We start from the raw sequence: 19,105 nt of genomic DNA, 5'->3' as shown, positions 1-19,105 counted from the left end.
TATGCTCATCATATGCTAGAAGATCAACCTCAAAAACTAACCCCTTTGGGGTAATATCACCCATCAATACCAATCCTCTCATTCCCGTTTGCTTGTTCAGGACATACTAGGAAACACTAAGACCTTAGCAGAAAACCTTGCAGCAAAATTACTCCATTATCATATCTCTGGAGAGATGTTTTACACATATATGGGCAGAATCTCTCAAATAATTAAAAATGTAAAGTATATTTTGAATAACCGTCCTATCAAAGCTATTTCTGAAGGGTTTTATATAGTGGTAGCTCCTACATTGTTATATAATCATAACGTGCATGTGAAATACATTATCTCAATTAATGTTTCTTATATATCAAAAGAAATTTCCCAAAAGTTAAAAAAAAATCAGTAACTCATCCAAAAATTTTGTTTACTTACTGCCAAACACCTGAATATTTGGAAACTTCCAGATGACTGACAGCAATTTTGACTTTTGAATCTGCCAGCCTGGGCTCATGAGTTTACCCTTTAAGCTTGGAGTATAATTTTGTTAACCAGTGGCACCCTCAATAAAGTCAATAAACAGGAAAAAAAGTTTGGAGCATAAATTGTTGCTTATGTTACTTCTGTGAATTTCAAGTTTCAACCACACAATTAGCCTGACATGAAGATTTTTCATTGCTTCAATATTCCATGCCAAAAGGAAAGCAAGCAAGCAAATAAAGCATCCAGGGATTTTAATTTTAGTATGTAACCCATTGCCTTAGACAAGGCATCTTGACTTTCTTAGCCTTAACTTAGTTAAACTGTCCTAAAGTAGTGCTCATGGGGGAGGTGTTTTGTTTGTTTTATAGAAAAATAAAAGCAGTACCTAGAATTGAGTGGCAGGTCTTACTCACAAGGTAACCCATCTATATGGTGTCATTGCCCAGACAGTGTGGCTCAGCGGTTGAGCATCGGCCTAGGATCCAGGAGATTGTGGTTCGATTCCCAGTCAGGGCACATGCCCGGGTTGCAGGCTCCACCCCCAGTCTGGGGCCTGCAGGAGGCAGCTGATCAATGACTCTCTCATCATTGATGTTCCTTCTCTCTCTCTCTGAAATCAATAAAGATATACATTTTTTTTAAAAGATACTCTAATTTGGAGTTATCTGCAACTCACATGCTAATCTTAATTTATCAAGCATCTGATTGATGAATATAATTATTATTTATGTGGTGCCCTGTAGTTGATATTTTCCTCACTGTGTGTCCCTTAGTGGAAGCATGTGGGAGGTGAGGGAATTGGAGGCTATTCCATAATTTCTGTACAGGAGAGATTCTGGAGTTAAGGATACTCATCCTAAAGTTGTCTTTATCTAGCAAGTACATCATTTTACTTGAGTTCCATGTTTATTTTGAGAAATTTTGGAGGAATTTCTGGAGATCATAAAGAGAGTTGTCTATGTTGTTTAAGATGATATTAGCCGCTAAAACTAACAAATTGCAAAATCTCAGTGGTTTAACACAATAAAAGTTTACTTCTTACTCATACAACACTACAATGTATATTTCTGGTCAAGTGGCTTTTCTCCAAGGATTAATTCCTGGCCCAGGCTCCTTCCATCCTGGGGCCTCAACTTCTTCAACAAATGGCTTCTAAGGACACAAAGTTTTCAGCATCAAGTTAAAAGGGAAAGAGGAAGGAGGGATTTCCTTTTCAATAGATCAGATCTAAAAATAGCATATCCCCTTAGCTAGAGCTCATTCTCATTGCCACAATTAAGTGCAAGAGAGGCTGGGAAATGTAGTCTAGCTGTGTGTCGAAGAAAAATAGAAAATGGGCTTGCCAATCATCTAGCAATCTCAGGCACAATGTTTAACTTCCCCAGATAATTGCACTAGAATGAATGTGAGGCACAAGCATGAGTGGCAAGCTTCCCTCTCCCAAGTACCCATTTAGAGGTATCAGTGATGGCTATGAGACTTCTTCAAAGCCCAGCAGCCAGAAAGAGGCCCTCCCCCTAGCGTTTCCTGTCCACCATGCTCTGCTATGCTTCCTGATTCATAAGCCTGTGTCCCTGTAGGGATCACCAGCTACCAGGGATGACATTTAAAAGATGGGACTCATTGTGCATAGGAGTTATATTTCAAAACCTCAAAATTGTGTCTACTCATTTCCTTTTTCTCCTGACTTGACATTGATTTTCTTCATGCTTGAATGAGTTTTTTAATCCTGCCAAGGTGGAAGTTCTTATTTGCAACTTTTGTGTGTGTGTGTGTTTTTTTCCCTCATTTCAAAAAACCCTGCAAGCTAAAGAAGTCTGATTAATTTTCAAGAGCTAGAAAAGGTTAGTTTTTTCCCACCCCCATATAACACAAAAATGGATGTGCTAATTTAGCTGAAATGTTATGAAATATGTACTATTGGGTTGAAACCAAGTATGGAAATTCCATGAACATTTCCCACTGTGATATCTCTTCAGAGACACCTGTTTACATCCTACCAAACAGATTTCTATTCTAATAATTAAAATGTACATACATCAGTAAAAGAAACTCACTTACCAATTTGGGGATGCCTTAACTCTCTGAACAAGTTTTATTCTTTACAACATTACAAATAACTCCAGTAATGGGGCACTATACTATATATTTATACATGAAAATTATCAATAACTGTCAGAATTCTATTATTATTGTTAAAATGTTTAATCTACAGTTACAATTTCACTATAGTTTAAGTGTTCACTCATAAACCCTTGTCAACAACAAACTTGCCTTATAAACTATTTGACTCTTAATGAAATGATTAGCGGAAGGATAGTTGCATGTCAGATGTTGTATAACCCCCTGGAAGCCAGTTTCCCACAGCATTTCAAGTTCTTGAAATTCCACTGATGATGTTCTCACACTGTGCATGCTCAAAAATTCACTGGCAACACACATCTGTGTTTACCCTTTTAATCATGACAATGTCCACAATACTTTTCATATTCCTAAAGGAATGAGCAAGACCTTCAGAATCTTAAAAGGCAAACATGACTTATGTTGGACCTGCAATCATTCTAGTATCCATAATAGGAAGAGTCTAAAATTGAAAACCACTTACATACTGGAAGCAGAAGATTGTCAGAACTGCATATTTCTGCCTCAAAGGCAAATTAATATAAGGGAAGGATCTGCAAGGTAATGAAACAAAAGTCATAGCCCTAGATATATGGGCCTTTGGGATTGCTTTTCTCACCCTTCATCTGCATTCCACAAATTAGTTCTGTTTGAATTAGGGAATTTTTTAATATATAAAATATACCATTGTGCATTTTGCTTTTTGACAATAATAAATGCACATAGACTCTTTCACAGGATGAGGGAAGACCATCAATCAGCCTTTCCTGTTGTATAGAGAGGAAAAAAATGCTTGACTCTTGATTTTCCTTCCTGAAAGGGTCTTAGGAGAGGAATATAGGGGCCAGAGTTCATTTCCTGCAACTCTAGGATGTCATCAGAATCAATGCACCCAAAAGCACTTGAAGTCAGACATGCTCAATACAATTGCCACCACTCTTCTTCCCACTCTCTTAGCCAACATGATTATTGATCACAATAACCTTTCCCATTGGGCCCACATATGAGTGAAGGGTTGTCCTAAACATAAAGATTTAAGTATCCACTACCAATCAATACTTGATCTAAATTGTAACTCAATGTAAAAATCTATTTGTCATTCCTGACATAGAAGATCTCTGAATGAAAATCGGAGGGAAAGAAAAGTTCCAGACACTCATGACCTTGGAAATATCTCTGTGGGTTCAAGTGGTAATATTTGCAATAGAAGTTGCCATTTACATTATTTCTGAGGTGGTTTTCTTTCCACTTGACTTTGTCTCAAGAAGCTTTGATGCTTTCCTGGCAGGCACATCTGCGGTGACCACATGAAGGGTAAAGAGCATAATAGAGAAAGACATTTAGCTTTCATTATCTACAGGATACCCTTTTTGCTCTGTTGAAGTCTCACCAGTTATCAAGCTCTGGGATACACAGGCTGTCAAATGCAGTAACCTCAACAAAACAGACTTGTCCACCAATCATTATGGTGGGGCCCAAGAAGGGGTTTCCAGGGGCTGGTTTCTCCCTTTTGGGTCTTTGAAAAGTAAAATTTCTGTTGGCCCATAGCTTTTTAGTCAACTGGTTACCCACTTGAAATTAATTTTGAATTCACAGACAGAAACATACAAATACAAAACCACCACACCAGCAGCTATTGTATTAACCTCAAATCTATTTTATCTTTCTTACTCTTATTTGCCCTGATATCCACACTATGTTTTAAATTTTAAAAATTATATTAAGTTTTTAGGCATCCTAAATCCTTTGTGGAACAAGGCAAGACATAGTACATAAATATGAATTAATATATAAAGCCATCAAAATTTCTACTAGTAGTCTTTTTACATTTCATAGTCTACAGATCTACAGTAGAAGGTTTATAGCTTCTGAAAATTGTTTAATTGCTTTGATACGGTGTCTATTAGCTAAGCGGGTCTGTTTTCCAAAGGCATACTATTATACCTAAGAATAACACCATGGATATTATCCTTTATCCACTGTACAACTGCACCTTTAAGATGTTGTTGGGCCTCTTTTTTCACACAGAGAAGCTAAAGCTATTAAAGGTTTTCCATGATTTAACCAAGTCTCAGAATAACACCAGAGGTGCAAGGAGCTATAAGAAGTTGGCTCATGTCTCTAGGGGTTAATATTCCCTTCAGAGAAGACGTTACTCCTCTCTTTATTTATATCTGTGAAATCTTGCTTTTGACTTGACCCAGCTGAAGGAAATGATGTCTCTCAGGTAACTGATAGACTGTGAAATTAAGTTCAGGAAATCAGATCATTTGGAGGAGCAACCCTTATGCTTGCAACCAGCCTGCCATCACAGACTCGAAGAAACCTGGCTTTGAATTCATCCATCAGTTTTGTTTCCTCTATTTGTTTTTGCAGTTGGTGGAAGAAACTGGTGGTTTTGAGATTGGCAGGGAAAAGTTCAAGTGAAAACAAAGCTTTCTCACAGGCATTTTTGCTGGCAATAGTGCCCTCTTCTCCTTTGAGTCCTCTTAGTTTTGCAAATATTTTTCTTTTGAAGGCTTCTTACCAAAGCTGTCAGCAGGATTTATGACAAATGGAACTTGTAGCAGACAAGAGCTGTTTCTTTATTCCACACCTGCCAAATACATTGCTCTTTACTTGGGCATTTGTAACTGTTCGTGGTTCTAACCATAACGTTAAACTAGGTTGCACATTAATATTGTCTTGTTGACAAGAGGTGGCTACTTATCAGCCTTCACAATAAAATTAAACCTATTCACTGTGCACACTATTTATGTGTCAGGTGCTTGGTGTATATTATTTCTGAGTCAAACATGGAGTTATTACTATTATTGTTATTATTATTAAATAGCTTCAAAACCAATGTCAGAATAATGAACTAGGTGAGTGAAAACCATACAGAAAATTAGAATTTAAGCTAAAAAAAATCTGAATTTAAAACTTGTAGTCTATAACATTTGCTTTTCACCATAAATATTGCCTGAGCACATTTCACCCAGGCTTCAACTTTTCAGAATAGAAAGTTTATACTAATCACAATTTGTAGATCTCTTGATGAGAGTCACCCTATGGTCTTTACACCCCTTCCCCTTTCATGGAGAATTGAAATGCCAAAATTCATGGAGCTGTGTGCTGTGTTATATTTGGTTGTCTCAGCTTTGCAATGAGCTGAATTTGGGATCTTAAGTCTTTGAAGTGTTCAGATTCAGGGCTATGATTCAGGAATGGGTGAAATAAACCAAGTCTTATAGTAGGACTACATGCATTACTTTTCAAACACTCCTTTCCTTCTCCAGAGTTCATTGCCAGAATTCAGGACATACTTAGGTGTGCATTTTGCCAATGGCTAAAATCAAACCTTTAGGGGAAGACCTTTGGTGCTGTATCCTTGCCTTCCAATACTTTGGTTTGTTTTCAACTCTAGCCTAAAATAAGAAAAAGATGGGGCCAATAAGCCACAACACGTTTCTGCAGTATTAGCAAGAACACATTTCAAGAGAATTTCAAGAGAATAAGAATTATTTATTATTTCTTACCACAGGCATTGGGATAAGTTCTTTTAGTTTGATACTTAACATAACTCTATGAGATTAATTTCCTGTTTTACAATGGAAGAAACTGAGTCTCAGGGAGAATAAGTAATTCGTGCTGTATGAAGTCAGGTCATAATTTGAAACCAGGCATCTCTAACTCAAAAGACATTTTTAATGTCTCTACAAAGTAGCAAAGGCACAGAGCTAGCTTACCAAGAGCCTGGATAGTGATAGTACAATTTAGCTAACGGTAAGGAAAGCACACAGATGAGACTGGAAGGTGGAACATGATAAGAGCAGTGTATAAACAGATGCAATGGAAATTGTTGTCTGTCTATTGAAAGCCCAGATCCTTTCCAAACATGTACCTTTCCAATATTACCACTCTATGCAGGAAAATCCGACCATCCCCAGCTCAAGGTACTGTATGTTTCTAAGGATATTATCAATGCCCTTGTCAGTAGCTGCTTCAGGAACTTAAATCAAAGCCAATTAGCACTCATAATTCCCTGCCCATTCGGATGTTTTTAGGAATGATACGTGACCCTCCTCAATGGGCATATGACTCAAGTGGGCCAATGAGATGGCAAGAGGAAGTTTAAAAGATCATCTGAGAAAAAGATTTATTGATTTAAAAAAATAACTGCTAGAATATATGTGAGGTTCAGAATTGTCATTGTCATTTTACCACCAGCCTGGAAGGGAACCGCACTGAGGTGAAGAATCATAACTTTTAGAGGGGAACATCAAGACAATGTCACAAGATAGATAAGATCTCCATTTCTAGAATCACTTGGTGCCTTTGAATTCTAGCTCTGTCATATATATGGCTGTGTGATCATGGCCAAGTTATTTAAGTTCCCTAAGCCACTGCTGTCTGATCTGTTAAATAAAAGTACTGATTACACTACCTGATAGGGTTTCTGGAAGAAATAAATTAACATATCTTAGCTTCTGGTAATCAATAACTGGTGGTTTTATTATTATAACTTAAGCCATAGTGAAACCTTTATGTTTTATGCTAAAGGGGGAAAATTGGTGGCTATATTTGAGTTTAAGGGTTTTAACAAACATTATCAAATAGTTAATATAGCAAGTCATGTTTCACTGTAGATTTTCTAAGTTTGCTTCTTACTTACCAAAACCCAGAGTCAGGAAATTTACCATTTCTCCAGATTTGGGGCAAGAAAGAAAATCAGCCGTGAAACTGATCATGGTACGTAAAATGGCTAAACTGTACCAACTGGAATTGACATCCAGCTCAAGTTTTATACCTCTCGGCACCTCAGAACTGAAAGGAAAAGAAGGCTTCCCATGAAATCAGATTAAATGAGAACTTAGGCATTAGTGCCTTTCCAATTCTGAAAGTCTGCCGTCAGCTCTGTAAGCCACATGGGTCTGAGGAAATCAAAAAGACTGATATTAGAAGACAATGGGCTAGCTACAAGTGAGCACTGCTTTTAAACCTGGTATGAATTTATAAAAGGCTCATCATTTTGGCACCAAAGAATGCTTTAATAGCAATGAATCTATACAGTTTTCAAAATTTTAATGGAGATAACATGAGATAATAACAAGAATAATAATCCTTTATGTTTAAAAAACTGTTTTTAATTTTCTTAGCATGTCTTTTTATTTCCTTTTTATATCCTTACTAGTGGCAGGAATATGAATAAAGGAAGCTGTCATGATATTTATTATTAATTGTTATTACTATTAATACAAATTATTATAAAACCTGGAGTTGAATTTGTTCTTCGTTTAGACAGGGATGCAAAGAAGAGGAGCTCATTGTACCCACAGGCCATCTCAAGTCATTGATAGATTAAGAGGAAGGGTGGCGGGTGTGGGGAGTGCAAAATGTAGAAGAGGGGAGTCGGACAGAAATAGAGAAAGCAAGAAAAGATAGGTTAAGGTTAAGTGGCAAGAGAAAAAGACAATTAACCATTCTCAGGTGTGCGTCAGGGATACAATAGCCTGCTAACCCTTCATCTCTGCCCAAAATGAGGGCTGCCACTCCATGGAAATATGGGCTCCCTTTGCCATTAAATTCAATATGTTTTGCAGAATGTGACTATTTTTTATCTTGCAAAATGCAATTCTAAATATGTAATTATACATAACCCCCACCCTCAGGACCTAGCATTTAAGAAATTTCTTGGACTCATTTCTTGTTTACCTAGAAATAAAATAGGGCAAAACCAAGAAGCTTAGCAAAATTTGCATCCAGTAGTATTATATAAAGGAGCTGCATTCTGTGTGGGATGACCACTGCCCCCCTATCAGTCCCTCCTGCCTGCTAATTCCTCATATTGTCTTCAAAGCAATGATCAGTAAAATGGGATTTTACACCATATAATCAGACCCAACTGGCTTGCTTATTAAATATGGAGATTACTGATTCTGACACACTGGGCATGGCACTTACTTGCCTATACTCTTGATAAGTACTTCAATTAATATATGAAATAAAACTTTCTCTAAATTCTCTTCTTCCACCCCACTACCCTTCACGAATTTGCTATTAGGTGGCTGTCAATAGATCTTTGCAGAAGCGTTAAAATAAATAACCACAATGTTCACAGATGCTATTTAAAGGATTAACTCCCCACAAAGGTTTGTATTTTTGAAGTGGTATCCAAGAAGGTAAATATCTTTCTTGATGAGAAGGAAATTGTGATATTTAAAGAGGTCAGCTTATCAAGGTGTGATATGCAAATGCTCAAGTAAGAAAAATAACTATAACTAAGAATTGTGGAAAACTGATTTACTATGTGTCAAGTCCGTTATTGTTCATTCTTATTACAGACCATAGGGGAAGTAATAGCAGCTTTTTAATGAAAAAAATGCTGAGGGCTGAAGTGGTCAAATGCTTTGTTCCAAGAGAAGAAACTGCCAAGATGTGTTTTGGAACCTTAGGTAGCAAATTGTTTAAGCTGAACCTTACTTCTACTCAAAGGCAGGCCCCAAAGGATTAGGGATACTTTTGAAATAGCAAGTTTTCTTTAGGAAGCTGCATGGAGTAGCTACATATATTTAGCAGATGCCTAAGTCAGAATTTTAATTTTATATTGTTTTGGCCATATAGCTCAGTCTCTTTCCATTAGATCACATTTTTTTCTGCGGGGGGAAAACAAAAACACAGCCTTTCACAGACAAAAATACACACTAGACACCATCCTTGGAGAATTTCTGTGAGGTCCATTTGGCTAAAGCTGCTGAGAACCCTAATTATTTTTATGCACTATTAAAGCATTTTACATATTTCTAGACATTTCTTTAATAAGGTTTAGCATTGCTGGGTTGAAAATGTGTCATTTTCGTTACTGCCCTGAGACTCTCCCTGGACCCAACTCTTTTATTTCTGCTACTTTGGTTTCATTTCCATCAGTTTTCAAAGAGCTCATTGTCTGAAATTTATTTTTTTATGTTATTCGCATTATTGTGAATGAATTCCAAAGAAAATTATATATTTTTAGAGTTGTGTAGAAAGTGTAGGATGATTTGTGTAATTCTTAATTATTGGTTAGGGAATAAATCCCCAGGGTTTACCAACTCATTCTGTCAGTTTGGCATTCAGGTCAAAAGTATTTGCCACTCTGATTCCCAAAGAACACAATCTCCCTCCTATATTCATCTCTCCGAGAGTTTTGAAGAAGACTTTTAAAGTATTGAATCTAAACGTATTTATCCAGACACTTTAGTTTTATCTGTTTCATTTTGTTTTTCCAGCAAGGACACATACCTAGAAAATCAAACTTCCACGATGTGTTTTGGAACCTTAGGTAGCAAATTGTTTAAACTGAATATTACTGTTACTCAAGGACATGGCCCAAAGGATTAAGAATACTTTTGAAATAGCAAGTTTTCTTTAAGAAGCTCCATGGAGAGAGGCTGTCACTTTGCGTTGATTAAGGTACATCAATGGAGAATATAAATCATCAACTGTGCTCTTCCTTGGTCCATTCATTACATGTGCGGACCCCAGGCCTGCCTGACCTCAGATGCAGCCCTGATCACTCCCCTGTCTCCTGTATGACTGGGGAAAAGGTGTGTGTCGAACATTTTCTAACCTGCCTGTCAGCCACCCTTCAGCAATGTTTGACCAAAGGTAAGCACAGGTGAGGAGATAATAGAAGCCAAGTATTTCTTACCTTTCTTTGCCTTGAACAGGCTTTGGGGCATTGGCTTCATGTACTCCACATCACCAGCTCCTGCTGGACCTTTCTGCTCTCATTCTAGTTTCTACCTGGTCCTTGGGCTCGAAGAACACCATCTTTTGTCTCTCCAGCCTAGCAGTAGGAGTTGCTTCCTGCTCCTGGAATCTCTTGGTTTATCTTATTGTCTCTTGTCTGGTTTTTTCAGCTTCTCCATGACCCATATAATCAATTTCATGAGTGTAGATATCTGAATTGGTTTTTGTGGGGTTTTTTTGGGTAAGCCCTAACCTATACACCCCCATGAACATAATATTCTTCAGAGTGTTAATAACATGTTTAGGTTTATTTTAGTGCTTTTTAATGACAACCTACAGGAGTATGAGAAAATTACAACAAACATAACTATAGCTATGATGTTGAACTACAATTAATGATTGGCTGTTTGCTCTTATGCATTTTTGACTGAGTAGAAGAATATATATTTTGAGGAAAGAAATTTTTAATTGCCATGCTAATTACACAGTAATTCTATTTCAACTTAAAGGAAACCTTTTGGAAGAAAATAACACACCAATTTTTTGTGGGTTTTTATTTTTTTGGTTTTTAGTTTGTGGGGTTTTTAAAATAATATTGAAGGTTACTAAATTATCTTGTAAAAAACAAAAAATCTATTCCATGTACTTTCCAAAGTATAATGTCCTAGAAAATATCTTAAATTTCTAAGCTAGCACAAATGTAGACACCTATTAAATGTTTTCATAGTACCATCAACTTTATAAGATTTCAACTAGTACATAAAAACCTATTGATCTACATTCAAAAATAAATTAATAGTACACTTTGTGCATTTGCACAAAGTACAAAAGAGGGTCAAAATTACTTCTCAATATGAAATCTAACCAGAGACTTCCATAGGCATCCCTTTCATTCAGCCAGGGATACTACTGGTGGGAAAGCATCCTTAGCTCTAGTTCCAAATTGTTGCACAAACAGTGCTGACTTTCTCCACACTCTTATTCCTGTTTTCACAATGAAACTACATTTATAGATTAAATCACAGATACATGAGGTCATGTGTCTGAGTCCTGGAGCAATAGAATGTGGGAGAAAGTGATGTATGCCCCTTTCAGTCCTGACTCCTAGAAACTTCCTGATATATTCTCCACTTGCACTTGAGTTTTTTTCACTTTGCCAAGAACAAACAATATAACTGAAGACCTAGAGATTTTTGAAGATGGCAAGCTACAAGTTGGAGCTGGGCTCCTGAATGACTGTGTGGAACAGAGCATGCCACGTTTCCCAAAGCCTGACATCTATTGGCCCATGATATGTGAGGAATTTTGCTTTTACTGTGCTAAGTCACTGAAATTTCAAAGGTAGAGTAACAAGTGTTTACCTTGATTAGCTCACAGATAAATTAAGCACTGACAGAACAAAACCTAAGATATCCTATTAATGGGAGACCTAAATTTTTCCTTTTGGTTTCCTTTTACTGCTTCTCCATCTTTTCCTCTCCTTTTCCTTCTTCTGATTTCCCTATATTAATATGGAAAAACTGGCTCTGTTAAAATATTAATTAAGCAGGGCATGTTGCCAAAGCCTTGTCTTATGGTGTGCCTTGAGAATTTATCTTTTATTTGATGTTTCATAACTATAGCAAGAAAACCTTTTTGTTAGCCTCTCCAAGCTGGACAAAAGACATGCTCTGTGTTTATGGTAATTGGGCCTTTCTAAATGGGTCATCAATCTCTTCTCAAAGGAATAACCTGCTCTTTTGCAGGAGTAAAGACATGAAAGAGCTCTTTTTATGAGGACCTTAGAAAAATTCAGGGATTTGCAGGACCTGAGGACAGAATAGGAAAAATATATAGGAAAAATATATAGGAAAAATACATATTTGATGATATTCTAAGGCCAGAAGGATGTTGAGTCAATGGAGCCAGTGAAGTACACAGGAGGGACTCCATGTTAGTGCTTAGGACCAATGGATAAACTAGAGGATCTATCTCCTACTTATTCCATACTTCCTTAATAGTTGACTAACCCCATGTGAAGACCTCCTCTGATGTATGGAGACCACTGCATATTTAATGGAGCAGTGGAGGAGTAAAAGACCCAGTATTTTGTGAGATGGCGTAATCTATGCTAGTAATTTCTGAAGCTAGATTAGAAGACAGTAGGTATTCCATTGCTTGACAATTTTGTGACTCTGTATCCTAGGCATAGATGTCTTACATCTTTATTGATTTCCGCTCTTCAATATTCTTATCTTGTTTGTTTTTGCATAGCTTATTCCAAATAAATCAGGGACCTAAGAGTTCTAATAATGCAGTTCCTACTTGCAGTAAATATTCTGTATGATAGGAATAAGCTCACCTTCTCTTGTAGGTGGCTTCTTCTGTTCGGTCAAGCTGACTTCAGAATGGCATCCTGGTGCAGCAGAAAGGACATCAGCATCTTTGAAGTAAAACATATCTGTTTGGCCATTGGAAAATCTACTTATACTCTTTTGACTTTTCCCCTCTACCTGCCTCATGGAATTGTGATAGCTATCTATCTAAATAGATGGAATTATAACCCTAGATGGCTACCTACATCATGAAATTGTGATCAGGATGAAATCAGATAACATATATGAATGCACTTAGCATGTTGCCAAGCACATAGCAGGCACTCAGTAAATCTACAGATACTATGCAATGATCTCTTCTAAAGTAAATGGACCTTGGTGTTTCTGTATCCAGGGAGACCCAGGGAGAACATCTGTTGTTTCTAATACGGGTAGGTCTAGCCATGCTATTTTTCTCATACCCGCTCAAGCATTTAACTTTTTCCCCTTCACAGCTCCTGTGGGCCTGAGAGCTCCATTAGTAAAGGTGGAATGTATAACACAGAAACAAAGTCTGTCATGCTCCCTTGGTGTGATGAGGGCCCCACACTTCACACCTTGTCTTGAAACTAGCCCCAGAGTGACAAGGATTTAATTTTCCAAAGTCTGATCCAGGAACAATCATTATTTTCTTGAATTTATATAGCAACCCTGAAGAATAGGTATTATGATCTTCATTTGATAGATAGAGACTCTGAGAATCAAAGGGTAACGTGAATTGACCAATATCCCACAACAAGTCAGGGCTTTATCTAGAATTTACAATCAGGGATTCTTTTATCATATGACACATGTTTGATGTTTGTTATTTTTACATTTTCCAAAATACTTTTTGTCTGCAGCAACAAAGGCAAGCAGAAATCGATGTTTTCTCCCTCTCTCTGTCTCTCTTTTCCTTCCTTCCTTCCTTCCTTCCTTCCTTCCTTCCTTCCTTCCTTCCTTCCTTCCTTCCTTTCCTTCCTTCTTTCCTTCTTTTTTCCTTTCTTCACCTTTGGTCTTTATATTATTGACAAAAAACCCAGAACATACTCTTTGTGTCTCTGGACTCTTTGTAATCCTCTGAAAGCTGTGCCCACTTTCTTGATCCTGTTCCAATAAGTCATCCTCAGAGCTGCTCACCACCACAGGGCATCAGAGCTGCCCTGTCCCAACAGGGAAGCTCTCATCACACAATTGCCTTCATCCAAAAGCACTATGAATTATGATGAAGAAATAAAAATTATATTTCAACCATCTTATTAACAGTTTAGCTAAAGAGAAGTCTTTCACCTATTACTCAAAGCTTTGGAATTAGTCAAAGGCCAGTATAGTGTTTGAACACAAGTCTGTGCCAGATAAGCCACTGGTGAAAAGATACAAAGTAGGAAACAACATTTTTGTTCATGAGGACAACCTGTACATAATAATGCAAGATCATGTAGACAGAGTAGAAGAAGAGAGGGATGGACAGTAAAGAAGAGGTCCAGGTGCTGGGGTTATGGAACGTCTTCCTGGAGGGAAGGAACTTTGAGAGGTGATTAGGATTTGAAAGCAGAAGAGGGAAGCGGAAAGAAGATGACCCTGACCTGGAGGATGAGCATATACAAAAATACAGGGGGGGAAACATGTGCAAGGAATGGCATGGAGATTTGGAAAACAAACTTCACCAGAGTAAGAATCAAGTTGGAAGGGGAAAGAAGTAAACTAAGTTAGGTCAGAAGCATATACACTGTGGAGTGTTAAAGAATAAGGCAGGACAACTAGACTTTGTCCAGGTGGCCATGGGGAAACTCTCCGGATTTGAAGTAAGTGACCATGAAGAAGGGAACACTTAAGAAACACGAAAAGATCAAGGGGGAGTTGATATTAAAGGCAGAAAATTTTGTTAGGGATTATTTCCGTTTTCCAGGAGGAAGTGTTGAATATCTAGAAAAGCCGAAGGAATGGAGGACCTAAAACAGCCACAACAGAGCCCAGCATAGTTGGGTCTAAGAGAGCAGGAAGAAACATCACTTGGATTTAATCGATCATGGTTCTCAAACTCAAGCAGGTGACAGAATTTTCTGTGGGTCTCATTAAAACACAAATTTCTGGGTCCCCATCCAAAGTCCTTTCTTCTTATGATTGAGAATCACAGGGGTAAGGTGTCTTCAAGATTCCATAGAAGGTAGAATTATGAATCTAACACTTAATGGCAGGCACCATGTTGTATAGATTTCATTTCCCAAGATTAGAGTAGGTGTGTAGTAAAATCAAGGAATATTGTACTCATGCTTATTAAATTCCACATGTCATATAGTACCATAGACACATTTCTTTTCCCAAATACCAATCACTGTATCCATACTCCCTTTCTAAGGTCAAAACAAAGATTTAACAATCACATCGTCCAGCAGTGATACACTATGTATTTTCCAAAATTAACCCAAATGAGAACTCCTGGGGTACATAACTCAGCTCTCCCCTTCCAACATGTGCATGGTTTCCTTCATCTCCGATTATGCTCTTTGGACTTGTAGTCATGCAAATGACACAAACGAACAGCTGCATTCGGCAAACCAGATGGTCACATGTGGGAACAGAGATGAGATGGAGACAATAGAAGTAATAGCCTATAAAGTAGGTTAGCGCTACTGATATTCTACTTTTTTTCTATTAATAACAAGTGAAAGGTTAATTATTTCCATCCGTCCTCACTTAACAGAGAATTAATCTCGAAGGCACAGTAAGAAATTTTCAGCAAAATTCCACGGCTGCTTATTCCAAAATAGGAGAAGGGAGTGATTGAACGTGTGCTGGAGAGCTTGGTGGAAACAGTGAAGAGGCTCATGTAAAACTCTGATTGTTTGAGATATATGGCTAAGTTTGTAGCTGTTTGGGAAGACAGTAAAGAAGGAATCTGTTCCACCTTCTTTCTCAGTATTAAACCCAGATGAAACAAAAGATAGTCTTTTGGTTACCAGATGCTGTTTTTCTCTGAAATCCAAGATATTTGAAATCAAAATAGCTCTTTTCCTTTGTAAATCATGTTTAACATGGATTTACATTTAAAGATGTCATGTACACTCTTATATTTTAGAGACATGGAGAGATTTACAACCTTTCTCAATTTTCCATTTTTGTGTTTTTCTTTTCTCTCCTAAGAAGTCCTTCCTCATAGCACATTATATGTGTATACTATATTTATTTAAAATAGTAAATTTATTCATATTTCAATATCTATGGAGAAAGAGAAATTGTGGTGGTCACTACTGCTTTGCGCCATATATATTGACTTGCTGAGGAATCTTCAAGTTCATAAATAAGCAGTTAAACTCAGGATCATGATATTTCATTCACATCTCCATTAATATAAAAATCAAGGCTGTTTTGTTGCCTGGCTCTATATTTTTACAGAAGCATCTAGGGCCTAGATCTTTCATAAACAGTTACATAAAATAAAAAACACCATACTCCATTGTATATTAGTGCTTTAGAAACCAATGAGACTTAGGAAATAAAACAAGCTATTAATACTGCTGCTATAGCAAAAGAAACATTTGACTCCAGTATTAGAATTCAAAAGAAAGTATTTTCAGTAAAATTCACTGAATAATAAAAGAAAATCATGGAGAACAAAATGTTTAGACTTGATTCTGTTACATAAAAACATTTTAGATTATATATTTTTCCTTGTTATAAGAGTAAAGCGTGTTTATTTTTAGACAAACTGGAAAAGAGTGAAGAATATAAAGAATAAAATAAAAATCACCCATTATTCTAGAGATAATCAGTATCAACATTTTATTATATTTACTCCTAATCAATACTTTACACATTAAACACATGTATAGCCATACATGTCTACTAAAACTATGCTACATTTGAAATAGTTTGTAGTTCTTCTTAAAAATGTAACATTATATATTATTCTTTTCCCCATCATATTCAAAGTTATTTTCAAGCACTATCATTAGTCATGGAATGATATTTCATAGTCATACCATGATTATGTGTTTAATTATTTCCCTATTGAAAGTAACATATATTTAAACCAAATTTTCTGCTACTAATAATGATGTGATAAACTTACTTTCTATTATTAGATTCCTACTAAGTTCTTGCACTCTAATGAGGAGACAGAAATGTATCAAGTAACCGATCAGAGCAAGAGCTAAATACAACTTTTAAATTGATTTCATAGAGGATGCAGGAGTCAAGAATTCATTCATTCCAATGATTTTTTTTAATAACTACTCTTTTTTTAGGCATGTTTCTACTGAGAACACATCATTAGACAAAACTTCAGACGCCCCTGGCTTCAGGGAACTTGGGTCTCAGCATTCCTACTCAGCAAAGAGGAGTTAGAGGCAACGTTTTATGGGGTTCGGTGAGGGGAGGAAAACAATGTTGTATAAAATTCTGCTTTGAACATGTTGGGATTGAGGTTCCAGTGAATATCCAAGTAGAGATTTAGTGAAGTTTCTCAGGAAATAAGCCTGGACTAGAGGGACATTGAATTGGGACTGATCAGTACACCGATGGGAGCAAACACCATGGGAGTGGCTGGAACCACCCAGGGGAATATGCTGACTGAGAAATACTGAGAGTGTAGAACTTATACCTAAAGAACACTGACAGATTAAAAAAAAAAAAATGTTTTTCCGAAGGATATGGAAAGAGAAAAGACGAGGGGAAAAACTCCTAAAATTGTGGAGCCATGGAGCTAAAGGAAATGTATTGCTAGAAAAAGAAAATAGACAGTGATAATCATTCTGAGATTTCAATTGAAATAAAGACAGAAGTGTGCACATTGCATTTAGAAACATGAAGTATATCCTAACACAGATTAAAAATATAACTCCACTCCAAATGACACACTTCTTTGATTCCTTATCTCCCCTGTCCCCACTTAATTTTAGCTACTGCCTTCTGTGGCCACACCTTGTAATTTGTCCTGAACTGTTACCATGCTGGTCTTGAAATCATAAAGTCAGACGTTACACTCTGTGACATGAACATCATTTTTCCCATCTCACACACTCAAATGCTTCTAATTCAAAAATCCATTTGATATTGAGCCCCTCAATACACTTACCCCCTTTTTTTTCTGGCCATTAGTTCTTTCTATTCCACAGTCTAACACTCTCCCAAGAACCTTGAACAAATTTGACCACTTTGGGGGCCTTGGTCATGTGACAATGCACCCCTAGTTGTAAACCAACAGAAATGCTAGACTCAGCATAAAAACATGTGCATTCTTTTCTTATAAGAAATTTTTTCAACCAATGAGAGATGAGTTCAAGCAATCCCTTTAATTGCAAAACATCAGGAGGCACATGTATGGTTCCACAGAAGAAGGTATAAGAGAATCTCCATTAAAAACTCTCCACCTTCTTGTGATGGTCATTAAAAAAAAGCCTACTTGCTTGCATGAAATTGCCATTCATCCAATGAGTCCATGACATTTAGAAATCTCCTGGAGAGAGATAAAATTTCAACCTAAGGAAGCCAACATCAATGGATGCTGTCTTAGTTTGAGTTTCCCCAAAAATCTTCAGATAAGGAATCAAGTTCAAGTGGTTTACTGGGTGTGCTACCAAGAAATAACAATAGGTGTACAGGGGTGAGATGGAGAAAGTAAGGCAGCCAATAGAGTCTGCTGTTATACCAGTTATCCATTGAATAGCTGGAGCTTGATCCTACTGAGGAATTCAGAGATTCAGTGTAGAACATGTGACTCAGAGTTATCCCCACTTCTCTTTTGCCCCAGGAAAGAGCTGAAATACTTATACCTGCTAATAATAATCCTCACCTAGCAGTGGTCTGGTGGTAGTAGAGGGGGAGAGGAGTGGAGAGACAGAGAAAGCCTCAGAAGAGTGTCATACATACAATGGGAAGGCAGACTCTGATGCCCAGATAGCCCCAACAATTTATCTCCAGGGTATAGGATTCTGTAAAAGTGTATGGGCTTCTATTTTGAGAAAAAGTTTTGTTTAGAAATTGTTATTTGGATTTGAAGAGCTCTAGATTAATGATATTCAAATAGCTCCTATTTATGTTATTCAGGAGGTCCCTTTCTGCCTAATTTCATTTAAATAAACCAGTATGGGGACTGTTGGTTTTGTCTAATGGTATAACCTAGTAAAAAGAAATGGCTGCACACAGCAGATGGTAGAATACAACCTAACATGAAAGTGTTTGTTCCTGTTCTCTTAATTTTGTTTTCCTTACCTGCTACTTAATCAATATAAACTAGCTTTATTCCAGCATAAAATTAACCCAACCTCCCAATTATTTCACACACTAAAGATATATCTATATATCTATATATCTATATATCTATATATCTATATCTATATCATCTATATCTATATATATTAATATGTCTTTATTGATTTCAGAGAGAGGAATGGAGAGGGAGAGGGAGAGAGATAGAAGCATCGATGATGAGAGAGGGATTGAGCCTCGACCGGGCATCAAACCATGACCTCCTG

Source organism: Miniopterus natalensis, chromosome 9, assembly GCF_054644295.1.
Source record: "Miniopterus natalensis isolate mMinNat1 chromosome 9, mMinNat1.hap1, whole genome shotgun sequence".
In the NCBI taxonomy this organism is placed as follows: domain Eukaryota; kingdom Metazoa; phylum Chordata; class Mammalia; order Chiroptera; family Miniopteridae; genus Miniopterus; species Miniopterus natalensis.
This window is presented reverse-complemented; position numbering follows the sequence as displayed.